The sequence below is a fragment of the Caretta caretta genome, chromosome 11 (genome assembly GCF_965140235.1).
Source record: "Caretta caretta isolate rCarCar2 chromosome 11, rCarCar1.hap1, whole genome shotgun sequence".
In the NCBI taxonomy this organism is placed as follows: domain Eukaryota; kingdom Metazoa; phylum Chordata; order Testudines; family Cheloniidae; genus Caretta; species Caretta caretta.
The window spans coordinates 77,955,914-77,972,617 of NC_134216.1; the positions used below are offsets into that span (position 1 = coordinate 77,955,914).

The following is a 16,704-nucleotide window of genomic DNA, read 5'->3' on the forward strand; positions in this document are numbered from 1 at the left end:
GGGGTGCCTCAGTTTCCCCTAGGCAGTTCTTAAGTATCTAGGGGGTGGAGTAAGGGTGTATGATCATTGCAGAGCCCTAGAGGGCATGTGTGTGCAGGAGTCTGGACACAGACAATGGCCGACACCCTGTTTCCTGGCAACTAATGGCCTGGGCCCTTCCCCCCCTGCAAGGTGAGAGCTGAAGGGTTGGAGAACAAAGGAATCAGGTGACCACCTGGCCCGGGAAAGGAACAAAGCCCAGAGGAGGAGGGGCTGGAGGGGGTTTTCAGTTTGGGGCTGGCTGGGACATGGAGTGAAGTGCAGACGTGGTTGTCTGGCTCACTGCCCCCCAAAATGGACCCAGCTGAGGGGTCCCGTTCTCTGCACCTGCAAGCTCTGTTTTAGACCATGTTCCTGTCGTCTAATAAACCTTCTGTTTTACTGGCTGGCTGAGAGTCACGTCTGACTGCGAAGTTGGGGTGCAGGACCCTCTGGCTTCCCCAGGAGCCCCGCCTGAGCGGACTCGCTGTGGGAAGCGCACGGAGGGGCAGAGGATGCTGAATGCTCCGAGGTCAGACCCAGGAAGGTGGAAGCTGTGTGAGCTGCGTGTCCTGAAGACAGGCTGCTCACAGAAAGGCGACTGCCCCAGAGTCCTGACTGGCTTCATGGGGAGCAGTTCCAGAGCATCGCCCAGGGACTCCGTGACAACTGGTGGCAGCGGTGGGATGTACTGCACCCCGTGGATGGTGCTTCCTGCAGTAAGTGACTGGGGAGCAGTAACACGAAGGGGGATTGCCGAGGACTAGGCCTGCTGAAGGCTCAGAGAGGAGCGGTTTCGGGGGGCGGTTAACCCCTGGGAGTGTGTGACCAGCGAGAAGGACTGTGCAGTAACAGGGTTCCCCTGGGGATTGCAGCGAGCAGTCCAAGGGGCGGAGGAGTCTGCAGCTCGACCCTGGCAAAGAGGTGGTGACCTCGAGAAGGGCTGACACACTAGGGGTTCTCCCTGGAAACCGTGGGGAGCTGAGAACACACGGGCCTGTGAGTCCACAACAACTTGGGAGGAGCGGAGTGACGGCCTGTCACCGTCTCCTTAAGAAGGACATTGTAACCCTGTGCAAAAAGAGAGGGTTGAGCATTGGAAAGTTCACCAAAGCAGAGTTAATCGTGCAGCTGGAGGAGGATGACCGCTCTAAGGAACAGATTCCTGACCCCAACTGGGGCTATAGCAGGATCTGGGAGCAGCTGAAGCGGGAGCCAGGCATCGCCAAGACTCCTGTCCCCGACCAGACGGGGGTCTTCACGATCGGGTTCCCCATTGGGGGATCAAGACGGACGGGATTGGAGCTGAGTCTGAGAGAGCAAGAGGACTGTGAGAGACAGCGAGAGCCCGAGAAAGAGCTGCAGAAGCAGCAGCAGCATGAACTGGCGGTGGTGGGGCGGAGAGGCCTAGGGGACCTCCCCGGGGTGAGTGGGGATAGATCCCGGGGGGCCAGTTCCGCAGGGAACCTCGAGACTAAATTGCTGCCCCTGGTTAAGGGGGGGGTGTGTGTGGATGCCACCTCACTGCCTTTGAGCAGGCTGGCGATTTGAACCAAGGGGACCCTGCGGAAAAGCCCCGGTGGCTAGCTCCCTTGCTGGGTCCCAAGGCCACAGACTCCGTCAGCCAGATGGTTGGGGATGTGGACAGGCTCCCACTCCTGACCCCAACCTATATGTCTGTGTGGAGTTTCCTGGGGCCAGGCCCCCCGGACCTCCAGTGGGAGCAGAAGGTGATGGTCAATGGGGAGACATTCTTGGGGTGGCCAAAGGGCATGGGCTGCATAAACCTTCCCACATGCGGCCTGCGAGTGCTATCGACCACCCCTGACCTAAGGGAGGGCGTGAAACTGGAAGGGCCTGGTGTAACTCCTACCAAGGAATGGGAGAGATGCTGGGGCATCCATGGGAACGTTGGTGGCTTCGAACTTCCCCAGGTCACCGGCTAAAGTGACCCCGCTCAGTTCGATCTCGAAGGGGGGAGAGATGTGACGAAGTGGGACTGTTCTTAATGTTTCCTCTGAATAGTGTGGGGGTGCCTCAGTTTCCCCTAGGCAGTTCTTAAGTATCTAGGGGGTGGAGTAAGGGTGTATGATCATTGCAGAGCCCTAGAGGGCATGTGTGTGCAGGAGTCTGGACACAGACAATGGCCGACACCCTGTTTCCTGGCAACTAATGGCCTGGGCCCTTCCCCCCCTGCAAGGTGAGAGCTGAAGGGTTGGAGAACAAAGGAATCAGGTGACCACCTGGCCCGGGAAAGGAACAAAGCCCAGAGGAGGAGGGGCTGGAGGGGGTTTTCAGTTTGGGGCTGGCTGGGACATGGAGTGAAGTGCAGACGTGGTTGTCTGGCTCACTGCCCCCCAAAATGGACCCAGCTGAGGGGTCCCGTTCTCTGCACCTGCAAGCTCTGTTTTAGACCATGTTCCTGTCGTCTAATAAACCTTCTGTTTTACTGGCTGGCTGAGAGTCACGTCTGACTGCGAAGTTGGGGTGCAGGACCCTCTGGCTTCCCCAGGAGCCCCGCCTGAGCGGACTCGCTGTGGGAAGCGCACGGAGGGGCAGAGGATGCTGAATGCTCCGAGGTCAGACCCAGGAAGGTGGAAGCTGTGTGAGCTGCGTGTCCTGAAGACAGGCTGCTCACAGAAAGGCGACTGCCCCAGAGTCCTGACTGGCTTCATGGGGAGCAGTTCCAGAGCATCGCCCAGGGACTCCGTGACAGAGGCGCTGCCAGAAAACAGGCAGGAATCGCCGGCAGGAGAGAAAGTAGCTGAGACTGAAGGAGTGAGTCTGCCTGGCTGAGGAGAACCCCAAACCGTGGGCCTCCGGGGCCAGAGCCCTGTGGGTCAGAACTCACTGGGCACAATGTTACTCCTGGGGGCCCGGTTCCAGGGCCACCTCAACCCAGGGCCTGGGGTGCTGGAGGCTTTGCCCGGGTGTCCCAGGGCAGCCCCTGGGGATTGCTGCGGCTGGCCTGCGTGGCGCTGGATTAGCACCGTCTGTCCTGGATGCCCGCAGCTGAGGACGCAGCACAGCACACCGGAGTGGCCGACTCGCCTCCACACTCCAGCCCCCCGGCACCTCAGGAGCTCCCAGAATTGCAGACTTTTGTATGCGCTGCAGGATGCTCTGTCCCTGACAGCAAGAGTCACAAGGGCGTCGAGGTGCCTTTGTACCTCGGACGGAGCCAGATGTCGGCAGGCGGGATCGAACCTGGGATCTCAATGCAGGAGCCCCTGCCACAGGAGCTAAAACCCATGCGGCTGTTAGCTCAGGCTGGAGAGCAGACTCATCGGTTCTGTCTCGAAGTGGTCCTGGTGCCACGAGATGGGCCAGAACCCCACAGCCAGGAGATATGCGGGTCACCCCGACAAGAGCAGGGATGGGCCTGGTCTGACTTTCAGCCATGCCTGTGGGCCATGGGAAGTGCCTCAGAATCAGGCACCTGAGCCAGGCACGTCTGCCAATCCCACGAAGCACCCCTGGACTTCTTGAGGTGCCTAAACCCCCTTGTCAAACTGGGCCTCCTTCGACAACCCAGAGAAACTCGTAAAGACTGGCTGGAGTTGATCCCACTTCAAGAGTGTTCCTTTTCAGCCCCCTGAGCAAGGGGCAGGTCGTTCTCCTGTCAGAGATCCCAGCTCCGGGAGATATGAACACACACAGCAAGGGGTGCTTTCCATGAGCACAGCCACACAGCGTCATTACCATCGTCCTAGGGAAGATGCTCGTTAATGAGGAGACGGGAGCACGCTCTTCTTCCTGCTCTTCTGGGCTCCCTTTTTCCCACTTCTCCTTCGTCTCCGACGGCTCCTTCTTCATCCCTGCAGCAGAAAGAAACATTCTTAACATTTTGCTTTTCCATGTCTTCTCCCTGGTTTCAGAGGGTGGAAGCTGGGCACAGAGCCCTGAAGCGAATTGCCCCGGGTCGGACTGAAGGTTGTTGGCAGAACTGAGCAGAGAACTCCGATCTCATGCCTCTTAGCCAGGGGCTTTTACCACATGAGGCTTCCTCTTACCTAGGGGCCAGTTTCTTTTCTTTTCTACTCTTCCTCTCCCCTTGCCCACATTTCCCGTCAGTGACAGGCAACAGGCCTCATTTTGCATTTAACCCCCCAAGAAGCAATGACTCAGCTCTGGTATGGTTCCCAGCTGTGACCTGCTGAGACCTCGGGAGCATTTTCCTGATGAAAGGGACCTGATCCAGGAGAAAAGAAATGATTTCCTACAACGTCCAGCCTCTCTGTTCCCCTTACAGCCTGGAGCAATGTTAGTACTCCCCATCCCACAGAGCCAGACCCCCAGAGGGGCGTGACCTGACATTGTCAGCTCTCCCCACCTCAGCGATGGACCTTTGCCACCCTCTCCAAGAGGATCAGGCACTGAATGGATTCCAGAGTCTGAGGTACCCATCACTGTCCCATGAGACGGCCCTGATGTGGAAGTATAAGGGGACTGTTGGCCCCTTACTCAAAGTCAGTGGGGTTTTTGGTTGGCTAGGTCCCAGTCCCAAAAGGAAGGGGAAGGGTGGATGGGAAACCAGGACTCTGATACTGACAGTCCTCAGGGGCCATGGGGAGAGGCCAACGCTCCAGGTCAGCCTGATTGACAGGGCGGGCAGGCTAATGACGGAGTCAGGGGGTCAGAAAGGTCCCCGTCCTCCGCGTGAGCTGGAATTGCCTGGCTCAGGCAGCGTGGGACCGAGCTAAGGAGAGAGCGGGGGCCCGAGCTGAGCTGGGGAGCAGAGGCGGGCCAGCCAGCGGGGCAGAGACACAGCCCAGGGAGAGCAGACCCTGGGCTGGGAGCAGGGCTGCAGCCACAGAGCCAGCGGGGCCGGAGAAGCAGCCCCAGGGGCTGGAGGCAGAGCAGCGAGGACTCAGATCCTTCCTCTAGCCCATTTCACCGGAGTAGTGCAGAAGCCAGGAAAGTTCCCCACAATAGCGGGACCGTTCCCCCGCTTCCATAAGGCTTGTAGAGTGACTGGTGTGAGTATTCCTCACATGCTCCTTGCTAACCATGTGGTTTGTATCCTCACCTGTAAGATCCAGTTCAACTTGGTCTTGCTTCTCCTGCAGCTTCTCCTCCTCTGACGCCACCTGGTTCTTGGCTGCTTTCTTCTTCTTCTTCTTCTTCTCCTTCTTCAGGGAAAAGCACGTCCACCTTCTTGGAGAGGAAACTGTTCTCTCCTCATCGCTATCTGCCATCGAGTTGTCAGACTGGCTACAGACACAGAGTCTTTTCATGCCTGATAGGATCTTCCACGAGCATTTGCTTCTCGTGGGCTTCTCTGGCAAGGCCTGTTCTTGCTGGCTGATGGCAGAGCATGCCTCCATGGCTGCAGGTTGGACGACCACCGTGTGCACATGGCTCTCTCTGTGCTCCCCAGAGGTGAGTCTTTGAAAAAAGGAACGAAGCCTGGAATAGAAAGACGGAGGAAATGGGTTTTTCTGTCCTACTCTAAAGGAAGGGAATTAGTCTGCCCAGGATTCCCAGATCCAAGAGAGTGGTCTTTTGAAGCCATCTGCTTCTCTAATAGTCAGGACTGGTTCATACAACAAAAGAATATAAACAACAAAAGACTGGCCACACTGGGTCAAACGAAAGGTTCATCTAGCCCTGTATCCTGTCTTCCGACAGTGGCCAGTGCCAGGTGCCCCAGAGGGATTGAACAGAGAATCATCAAGTGATCCATTCCTGTTGCTCACTCCTGGCTTCTGGCAAACAGAGGCCAGGGACACCATCCCTTCCCATCTTGGCTAACAGTGATTAATGGACCTATCCTCCATGAATTTATCTAGTTCATTTTTGAATCCTTTGTTTCTTTGAAATTTGCTGCTTATTAACAAAGGCTTCAATGGGGGCACTTCGATTTGAACCAAGGACCACTTAATGTGCAGTCAAACACTCTATCACTGAGCTCTACCCCCATGACTAGACCCAGCCCCAGGTGAAGACACTTGGGACCATGGTGAAAGAGGAATTCTTCTGGGAAAGTTCCAGGGCCCGTGTTATGCAGGAGGTCAGACTAGATGATCAGGGCTGGCCTTAGAGCCTTTGAAACTGTGAATTTATGAACCTAAAGTTGCCTTTAACGGCTAGGATGAAAATTGCTGCTCCTGTCCAAGAGGAGATGCTTTGAGGTTTCCTTGGGGAGAGGAACCAGGATCCCCGTTCCACCTTTGTCACAGCCTTTCTTGGACACAGCACATCACAGCTTCTCCCCTTTTGCTCTATAACAAGAAACCTCCATGCACCAGATCTGTAATCCCGTCCTAGCCCAGTCACTGGCTCCAGTTCCTAGTCTGACTCTCACCCCATGGAGCTCACGCCTCCTTTGCCAATGGACAGGCATGGAAACAGCCAAGGTCAATTTCTGTTTTCTTTGCTCATTGCCGGGGCCTAGTTGCAAAAATGCTTCATTATTAACCCCACTCCTTTGCGCACAGAATGTTGGGGCTCTGGGAACAGACAGGGCCAAGCCAAAAACCAAGACACCTCTGTTCCCAGAGAAGCCAGGAAAAGGAACAAAGATTCTCATCTAGAAGGCTTGAGGGTCTGGAAGGATGGATTAGCAGCTGCAAATATGTTGACTTATTCTCAACTATTCCAAAATCTGGACTGTATTAGCAGGGGGAAAATAACCAGTAAACTTTAACTGAAGAATTTACCATACTATTTATGACAGGTTTCAGAGGAACAGCCGTGTTAGTCTGTATTCGCAAAAAGAAAAGGAGTACTTGTGGCACCTTAGAGACTAACCAATTTATTTGAGCATGAGCTTTCGTGAGCTACAGCTCACTTCATCAGATGTATACCGTGGAAACGTCCAATGAGAACAATAGGCCACCCAAACAATGACAAAGAAATCACACCGAGACCCATGACAAATTTAGGCTGCAGTTTATTTAAACCCCTTTTCTGGAAAGGAATTGCAGGGGGGATTTAACACGTCTATTTTATGTAGCCCAATGGGGGAATAGTAGAATTTGTAGAGAGTTTTGAAGTCTCTCTCCATGAGATTATTTCTGAGAGAACTACCAAGATGGCAGCCAGGGGATGGGAGTGGAGCTGGGTCACTTTCAATAGCTTCAGATTTATTTCTTCTGCGTATCTGAGCTCATTTATGTGTCTTTCAATCATGTAAATTCTGAGACCGATCTTGTCTCAATTCACATACATTAGACAATCATGACATGAGACAGACGGTTTCTATTCACTACTGGAAGGCAAGGAGTGCATTAGGGGCAACTCCAAGGGAAATACTATCGATGGAGCTATCAGTCTAAATTCTACACCAGTTTTTTATCTTCCCTTTAGGTTATAGCCATGGAAATTCACCCATGCTAGTCTGCTGAAAGATAAAAGCATCGAAATCTGCCTCCAAAGACCGGGAAAGGCTGAAGCAGACGGAGAAGGGAGAGATGCCCACATTCAAATCAAAACGGAACGCTGAGACCTGACTGTTGCAACGCTGGCCCCCACCCGTCCCTGCACCGGGGGGGCCAAGCTGAACCTGAGAAGAGCCAGAATTGACCAATGAACATTGCCAAAGAGCCCCAGTAACACGCCACCAGCCCCCATCCACCACCCCCTCCAGCCCCCAGCACCTCCCGCCCAGTGGCAGCCTCGCCCGTCAGCGCCTCCCCCTCCCTCCCCACTCCTCCCGCCTGCCGCAATCGGCTGTTCTGCAGTGCGCAGGAGGCTCTGGTGGGGAAGGGGCAGGAGCGAGGGCATGGCAGGCTTGGGGGAAGGGGCAGGGGACTAGGGGGAAGGGGTGGAGAGGTGGCAGGACCTGGGGCAGAGCAGGGGGTTGAGCAGTGAGCACCCCACAGTGTATTGGAAAGTTGGCATCTGTAGCTCCAGCCTCGGAGTCCGGGCCTGTGCAAGGAGCCGCGTATTAACCTCTGACGAGCCGCATGCGGCCCCGGAGCCCCAGGTCGGCCACCCCTGCCCGTGGGGAAGGAGGCACCAACCTGTCATGTGCGATCGAAGGAGCAGGAAAAGAATGTGGGAATTACCTTCTGTAAAAACTCATCTTTTGTCGAAAACCTGTGGAAAAAGCTGATGCAAGAAGTTGTTGACAGAGGGATAGTCCGCGTCTCTCAGCAGCTCCTTGGGTCACCAGCCGTTGTCAACCAAGGCAGTTGGCAGACTGAAGGCAGGGCAAGAATGCTGAGGCCGAACAGTCTTTGCTGTTGGCATCCGTGACCTCACAATCAACTTAAGCATCAACACACACAGACCCCCCCACCCAGAGAGACACGCACACACAGAAGCTGGTAACATTTACAACATGGAGAGATGCACCCAAAATCTCAAGGACTTTTGATTTGGGGGAGGGCATCATCGGCGCTGACTGCATGGGTGTCCCGGGGCTGGAGCACCCATGGGGAAAAATTAGTGGGTGCTTAGCAGCCACCGGCAGCCAAGCTCTGCCCTCCCCACAGAGCATCTCCTGCTGACCAACTCCTCCCCCAGCCTGCCAGGGCCCAATATTCCCATTGCTATGACTGCTTGCTGTGTGCGCCACGATCTCTGTGAGAGTAAGAGGGAGACGTTTATGGCGGGCTGGGAAGTTGAGGCAAATCGCCTGGCCGCTGGTTACGCGCAGCCAGGCACCAGGGCGGTTCGAAGAGCACAGCGGGGCGCGCTGCGCATCAGACAAGCTTTGAAAACCCAGTTTCATGGCTGGCCAGGCTACGGGGTGACAGTTCTGTTTGTTTCTCCTTGATGAAAACCTGCCCCCTTGGTTCTCTCTACGTCCCTGTAAGCCAACCGCCCTCCCCTCCCCACTTCGATCACCGCTTGCAGAGGCCAGAAAGTCATTGTTTCAAATTCATGCATTCTTTATTCATTCGTCACACAAATAGAGGGAGAACTGCCAAGGTAGCCCGGGTGGGGTGGGGGAGGAGGGAAGGACAACGCCACACTGCACTTCAAAACTTCTTGAATGCCAGCCGTCTGTTGCTTGAGCAGTCCTCTGGGGTGGAGTGGCTGGGTGCCTGGAGCCCTGCCCCCCGCGCTCTTGGGCGTCTGGGTGAGGAGGCTATGGGGCTTGGGGGGAGAGCGGTTGGTTACACGGGGGCTGCAGTGGCGGTCTGTGCCTTTCCCGCACCTCAACCATACGCCGGAGCATCTCAGTTTGATCCGCCAGTCGCCTCAGCATTGCATCCTGCCTCCTCCCATCATGCTGCTGCCACCTCTCCTCTTGAGCCGGCCAGCTCTCCTGTTGCTCCCAGCACCTGTCCTCTCGCGCGTCCCTCCTGTCCTCGCGTTCATTCTGTGCTTTCTGGGCTCTGCCACTGTCTGCCTCCACGCATTGGGCTGGGCTCTTTCAGGCTGGGTGGACGGCACGAGCTCAGAGAACGGTTCATCGCGAGTGTGTTTTTTTCCCCTTCTTATCTGTGCCAGCCCCTGGGACGGAGATGCGAGTGGCAGCCTTGAAACATTTGCAGCTGCCGGAGGGAAAAAAGGAAGAGTAAAACTGAAAGAGACACACTGGCCATTTCAAAGGAGGGGCTGATGTTTTCAGGTTAATGCGCAGCACAAACCCAACTAACCGCCCCCCCAACACACGTCCCCCCTCCAATTCTCTGGGATGATCGCTTCTCCCCTCCCACCACCGCGTGGCTAACAGGCAGGATGATTTCTTTTCAGCCACAGGCAAACAGCCCAGTAGGAACGGCCACCTCTGAATGTCCCCTTAATAAAATTCCCCAATTTCAACCAGGTGACCGTGAATGATGTCACTCTCCTGCAGATAACACAGAGAGATAAAGAACGGATGTTGCTTGAATGCCAGCAAACACCGGGACCACACGCTGCCATGCTTTCTTATGCAATGATTCCAGACTACGTGCTACCGGCCTGCCGTGGGAAACTGTCCTACTATGGAGGACGCGATAAGGCTGCCCTCCCCAGAAACCTTTTGGAACGGCTTTGGGAGTACCTCCAGGACAGCTTCATTGAGATGTCCCTGGAGGATTTCCCCTCCATCCCCGGACACGTGAACAGACTTTTCCTATAGCTGTACTGGCCGCAAATGCATCCCAAGTCTTCAGGGCAAATTAATCATTAAACACGCTTGCTTTTAAACTGTGTATTATATTTACAAAGGTACACTCACCAGAGCTGCCTTCTCCGCCTTCAAGGTCCTGGAGCCCGGGTTGGGAGGGTACTGTCTCCAGGGCGATCAACAGTTCCTGGCTGTCAGGGAGAACGGTTTCTCCACTTGCCTGGTGTGTGCTATCTTCAACCTCCCCCTCTTCATAGAATCATAGAATATCAGGGTTGGAAGGGACCCCTGAAGGTCATCTTGTCCAACCCCCTGCTCGAAGCAGGACCAATTCCCAGTTAAATCATCCCAGCCAGGGCTTTGTCAAGCCTGACCTTAAAAACCTCTAAGGAAGGAGATTCTACCACCTCCCTAGGTAACGCATTCCAGTGTTTCACCACCCTCCTAGTGAAAAAGTTTTTCCTAATATCCAATCTAAACCTCCCCCACTGCAACTTGAGACCATTACTCCTCGTTCTGTCATCTGCTACCATTGAGAACAGTCTAGAGCCATCCTCTTTGGAACCCCCTTTCAGGTAGTTGAAAGCAGCTATCAAATCCCCCCTCATTCTTCTCTTCTGCAGGCTAAACAATCCCAGCTCCCTCAGCCTCTCCTCATAAGTCATGTGTTCTAGACCCCTAATCATTTCTGTTGCCCTTCGCTGGACTCTCTCCAATTTATCCACATCCTTCTTGTCCAATTTATCCACATCCTTCATCATCTTCCTCGTCCCCCAAATCCTCATCCCTGTGTCGTGAGATGCCCTTGCAGGAGTCCACGTACAGGGGTGGGTAGTTATAGGGGCACCCCGAGAACTGCATGCAGCTCAACATAGAAGCGGCATGTCTGGGGCTCTGACCCCGAGCGGGCATTTGCCTCTTGGGTTTTTTGGTAGGCTTGCCTGAGCTCCTTCAGTTTCACATGGCACTGCTGCGGGTCCCTGTGATAGCCTCTGTCCTTGGAGATTTTTTCAAATATTTTGGCATTCTGTCTTTTGGAACGAAGTTCTGATAGCACGGATTCGTCTCCCCATACAGCAATCAGATCCAGTGCCTCCCATTCGGGCCATGCTGGAGCTCTTTTGTGATTGTGGGACTCCATGGTCACTTCTGCTGATGGGATCTGCACGGTCACCTGTGCGGATCAGCCTGCCCCGCTGGCCAAACAGCAAATTAAATACAAAAGTTCGCGGGGCTTTTGCTGTCTACCTGGCCAGTGCATCCGAGCTGAGAGTGCTGTCCAGAGCAGTCACAATGGAGCACTGTGGGATAGCTCCCGGAGGCCAGTACGGTCGAATTGCCTCCACTCTAACCCAAATTCAACCCGGCGATGTCGATTTCAGCGCTAATCCCCTCGTCGGGGAGGAGTACAGAAATCGATTTTCAGAGCCCATTAAGTCGACAAAAATGGCTTCTTTGTGTGGACGGGTGCAGGGTTAAGTCGATCTAACGCTGCTAAATTCGACCTCAGCTCGTAGTGTAGACCAGGGCTAAGGGCTTGTCTCCACTTCAAACACCACTGTAGCACAGCTGTGTGCCTCCATGGAGACACCCCCGTCCCAACGGAACGCCATCGCCAGCTGCGGAGAGCTGGGGGACGGACGAATTCTCTCCTGGACCGAGCACTGTCTCCGGGTCGGGGCGCGGGGGGAGGAGGGACGTCTGTTGGCTCCGCTAGGCTGCGCAGGGGTCTGGATTTCACCCTTGAATGATGTCATTCTGTCAACCTCATTTTCTAGTGTAGCCAGGCCTAAGTAAGACACCTCCACCCCCAGCCTCTCTTTTCCCTTCCGTATCGCTTTTTCTTTCTCCTATCCCTCTCTTTCTGCTTCTGTTCAATCAACATTTGACTTAGCCGGCCAAGACTGCATGTTTTGCAACACTGCCGTAAGCCTGTGAGCAGAGCGACAGCTAAATGCCATGCCCCAAGCAGCCTGAGCTGAAACAAGTTTGCTCAGTCTCAGAGTGGCTGGAAGGCCTTGTGCAAGGCTTGTGTTTCTCTGGCAGTGAAGCTGCAAGAGAAGGTCAACACCAGAGCCAGAAGTGCATCTTCTATCTTTGCTGTGCCTTTCTTTCCCCATTTGGGTGTGTGTTTGCCTTATCTTGCCACCTAGGAAATGGGATTGGACTTTTACAAGAAAGACCACAACAATGACAGCTCCAGCCCATCTCAGCTAACCTCTTCTATTTCCCCAGAAGGACAGCTCTTACCATCTTAAATACCATCTAAGAGACTGTCACATAAGGAAAATATTGCTCGGGCATGTAGGAATAAAATCAGGAGGGCCAAATCGCACCTGGAGCTGCAGCTAGCGAGAGATGTTAAGAGTAACAAGAAGGGTTTCTTCAGGTATGTTGGCAACAAGAAGAAAGCCAAGGAAAGTGTGGGCCCCTTACTGAATGAGGGAGGCAACCTAGTGAGAGAGGATGTGGAAAAAGCTAATGTACTCAATGCTTTTTCTGCCTCTGTCTTCACGAACAAGGTCAGCTCCCAGACTGCTGCGCTGGGCATCACAGCATGGGGAGTAGATGGCCAGCCCTCTGTGGAGACAGAGGTGGTTAGGGACTATTTAGAAAAGCTGGATGTGCACAAGTCCATGGGGCCAGACGTGTTGGATCCAAGAGTGCTAAAGGAATTGGCGGCTGTGATTGCAGAGCCATTGGCCATTATCTTTGAAAACTCATGGCGAACGGGGGAAGTCCCGGATGACTGGAAAAAGGCTAATGTAGTGCCAATCTTTAAAAAAGGGAAGAAGGAGGATCCTGGGAACTATAGGCCAGTCAGCCTCACCTCAGTTCCCGGAAAAATCATGGAGCAGGTCCTCAAGGAATCAATCCTGAAGCACTTACATGAGAGGAAAGTGATCAGGAACAGTCAGCATGGATTCACCAAGGGAAGGTCATGCCTGACTAATCTCATCGCCTTCTATAATGAGATTACTGGTTCTGTGGATGAAGGGAAAGCAGTGGATGTATTGTTTCTTGACTTTAGCAAAGCTTTTGACACGGTCTCCCACAGTATTCTTGTCAGCAAGTTAAAGAAGTACGGGCTGGATGAATGCACTATAAGGTGGGTAGAAAGTTGGCTAGATTGTCGGGCTCAACGGGTAGTGATCAATGGCTCCATGTCTAGTTGGCAGCCGGTGTCAAGTGGAGTGCCCCAGAGGTCGGTCCTGGGGCCGGTTTTGTTCAATATCTTCATAAATGATCTGGAGGATGGTGTGGATTGCACTCTCAGCAAATTTGCGGATGATACTAAACTAGAAGGAGTGGTAGATACGCTGGAGGGTAGGGATAGGATACAGAGGGACCTAGACAAATTGGAGGATTGGGCCAAAAGAAATCTGATGAGGTTCAATAAGGATAAGTGAAGGCTCCTGCACTTAGGATGGAAGAACCTAATGCACCGCTACAGACTAGGGACCAAATGGCTAGGCAGCAGTTCTGCGGAAAAGGACCTAGGGGTGACAGTGGACGAGAAGCTGGATATGAGTCAGCAGTGTGCCCTTGTTGCCAAGAAGGCCAATGGCATTTTGGGATGTATAAGTAGGGGCATAGCGAGCAGATCGAGGGACGTGATCGTCCCCCTGTATTCGAGATTGGTGAGGCCTCATCTGGAGTAGTGTGTCCAGTTTTGGGCCCCACACTACAAGAAGGATGTGGATAAATTGGAGAGAGTCCAGCGAAGGGCAACAAAAATGATTAGGGGTCTGGAACACATGACTTATGAGGAGAGGCTGAGGGAACTGGGATTGTTTAGTCTGCAGAAGAGAAGAATGAGGGGGGATTTGATAGCTGTTTTCAACAACCTGAGAGGTGGTTCCAGAGAGGATGGTTCTAGACTATTCTCAGTGGTGGAAGAGGAAAGGACAAGGAATAGTGGTCTCAAGTTGCAGTGGGGGAGGTTTAGGTTGGATATTAGGAAAAACTTTTTCACTAGGAGGGTGGTGAAACACTGGAATGCGTTCCCTAGGAAGGTGGTAGAATCTCCTTCCTTAGAAGTTTTTAAGGTCAGGCTTGACAAAGCCCTGGCTGGGATGATTTAATTGGGGAATGGTCCTGCTTTGAGCAGGGGGTTGGACTAGATGACCTCCTGAGGTCCCTTCCAACCCTGATATTCTATGATTCTAACTTTCCTTCTAAAAACTCTCCCAGCTAAAGAGAAAGGGCACAAGGGATGCTGTAAAAAGAAAAGTCTTATTGAATATTTTACATTTCTATTGCTTTAGCTCTTTCTCTTTTTTTCTCTGTATTTTAAGAAAACACTAACAAGGATTTTAGAGGGGTGTTTGCCTTGGGACTAAGCAGGCTGAAGTTTCTAAATACCAAACTGCAAGCCTTGTTTCACCTGTTTAATGTTGGACAGTGACAGGGTCACGTTAACACCTTTGTCTCTCTTTGAGCCCCTTGATTCTCTTTAAATTACCACCAAAGTTCCCACCCCCTGTGTGAGTGGCATGGGGGACTGAGCGTCTTTTCTCCTTTCTCCCCTCTAGGATGTCAGAAGCACCATAGACAGGTGCCTGGCTCCTTCCCCTTCACACCTCATTATTCTGGCCACAGGCTGAGACAAAACAACTATCCCAGGGCACAGCTGCAAAGTGGGGAAGGTGACTTGTGGGGTCGGAATCTCCTTTGGTTTGTTACAAACCTGGGGTTCCTGCATTTCCTACAAAACTAAAGCGGTTTTCTTAATCGCGTCTCTGCTAAGGCTGCGTCTACACTCCCCCTTGTGTCGGTAGAACGTATGTGGCTCGGGGAGTGAATAAGCCACCCCCCGAGTGACACAAGTTGCACGGACCTAAGCGCCGGTGTGGACAGTGCTATGGTGCTGGGAGAGCTTCTCCTGCCAACATGGCTACGGCTGCTCGTTGAAGGTGGAGAGCTCCCTCCCGTCGGCTTCCAGCGGCTCCACTCGAGACTGCCACTGTAAACTCCCCAGTGCAGCCACAGACTTAGGGCAGGGACGATGCCCCGGGACTCCGGGGACACAGTCCGGGACTGTCACCTCCAGGGCACTGGGGTTCTCTTCTGCCCAGGGCAGGAGTGAGCAAACGTCTGTAGGACGTGATGACCGTTCAGAAACCGGTGAGGAATGAGCTGGTTTGAGGGAGTCCAGTTGCAGGTGGGCAGATGTCCACAGAACGAAGACCAGCAGGAACATTGGAATGTATTGGTCACTGAAGCATGGAGGCCGAGGAGTGAATTGCCCACGGGGACTGAACTCCCGTCCTGTCCCCAGAGCTGGTCTCAGTCAATCAGGGCTGAAGCACATTGATGGGACACCTCGGGGAAGCTTGCCCAGCCATTGCTGGGGCTGTAGCTATTCTGTGGCTGGCTACACAGAGATTCATTCTCCAGGCCCCTCAATTCAGCTTTTTGCAGTGGCAAGAAATTCATAGTAAAATACAAAAATAAAATAAATCATGATTATTTGGGGAAAAAACCTGTTTCTTTCTTGATGTGAAAAAGGAAAGTTCCAGCAGCTGGAGGACACGTCTCCTGACCTGGAAATCAGACCTGGTTATTGGTGCCAACAAACCAGTGATCTGAAGGAGACTCTGAGGAAAATCAAAGGTACCGAGAAGGGAGCTAGGTGGGGAAACTGAGGCACGCGTCTGGGACTTTCGAAAGTGACAGGTTCTGACCAATTAGTTGCAAGAGACGCAAACATAAAAATGAAACAAATCAGAGTGAACCAATAAACCATAATTTCTGACTTAGGGGAAGAGGCTGGGGTGGGGAGGCTGGTGGGGGGGAGAGCAGTTTTCCAAGGCAACAAAAATAGCAAACGGTTCATAATCTGTAGTCATTTGAATGTGATTCATTTTTCTACTGAGAAGTTTCTCTGAAGTAATGAGAAATCCAGGGTCCAGGTGAAGGGAGCCGTCTCCCATTCTCCCGGCTGACAGTCCAGTCATGGCTTAGTCCTGTTTATAAAGAGAGACAAGAGACAATAAAAACAGGGGAATTGAGCGAGACAGTCAGGACAGGGGAGGATAAAGCAGGGAGGGGCAGAGCTGGGCTCTAACTCCCTGCGTGGCCTTGGCCAGGTCAGTGAACCTCTCCCTGTCTCCCTTTACAGTGGGGATAGCAACAATTACAGGCCCCACAGGAGGGGGTTGGTTTGATGTTTAACCACATGGCTAAGCAATGAGAACGCCAAATCCCCTTGTGCTTTGGGAGCCAGGTTTCCTGTTTGAATTCTGTGTTTCTGATGACTTCAGGCCTGGGCACTGTGATTATTTACCAGTTTCTTGGGCCTTAGGGGGTCACGTCACTCACAGCTGTGAGGGCCGAGCGGTTAAGGCGTTGGACTCGAAATCCGACCGGGTTTCCCTGCGCAGGTTCAAATCCTGCTCACTGTGTTTTAGCCACACTTGCTCACCAGGGCAATACATCTCCACCGGCCCTGAGACGCTCTCCATACACTCCCCACCCCAGGTAAACCCTGTTCTGCTCCTTTCATGGGGATGCCTGGGATGGTGCCTCACGCTGTGTCCCTGCGGTCTCAGCTTCCGAGGCCTCTGCCCCTCACCCAGCGCCCCCCGGCTCAGCCCCACCCCTGGGTGCTGCTCCTCTCCAGCATGTGGAAGGAGCTGAGCACAGGCAGCCTGTATAAAAGGCCACGGGAGTCT

The 16,704-nt window shown here is 53.5% G+C and overlaps 1 non-coding gene across 1 annotated transcript; it reads left to right on the top strand.

Moving 5' to 3' along the window:
• The first annotated feature begins 16,352 nt into the window (after positions 1–16,352).
• TRNAS-CGA (transfer RNA serine (anticodon CGA)) lies at positions 16,353–16,434 on the top strand. The gene has a single exon. It is a non-coding gene; the product is annotated as a tRNA-Ser (tRNA).
• The last annotated feature ends 270 nt before the right edge of the window (positions 16,435–16,704 follow it).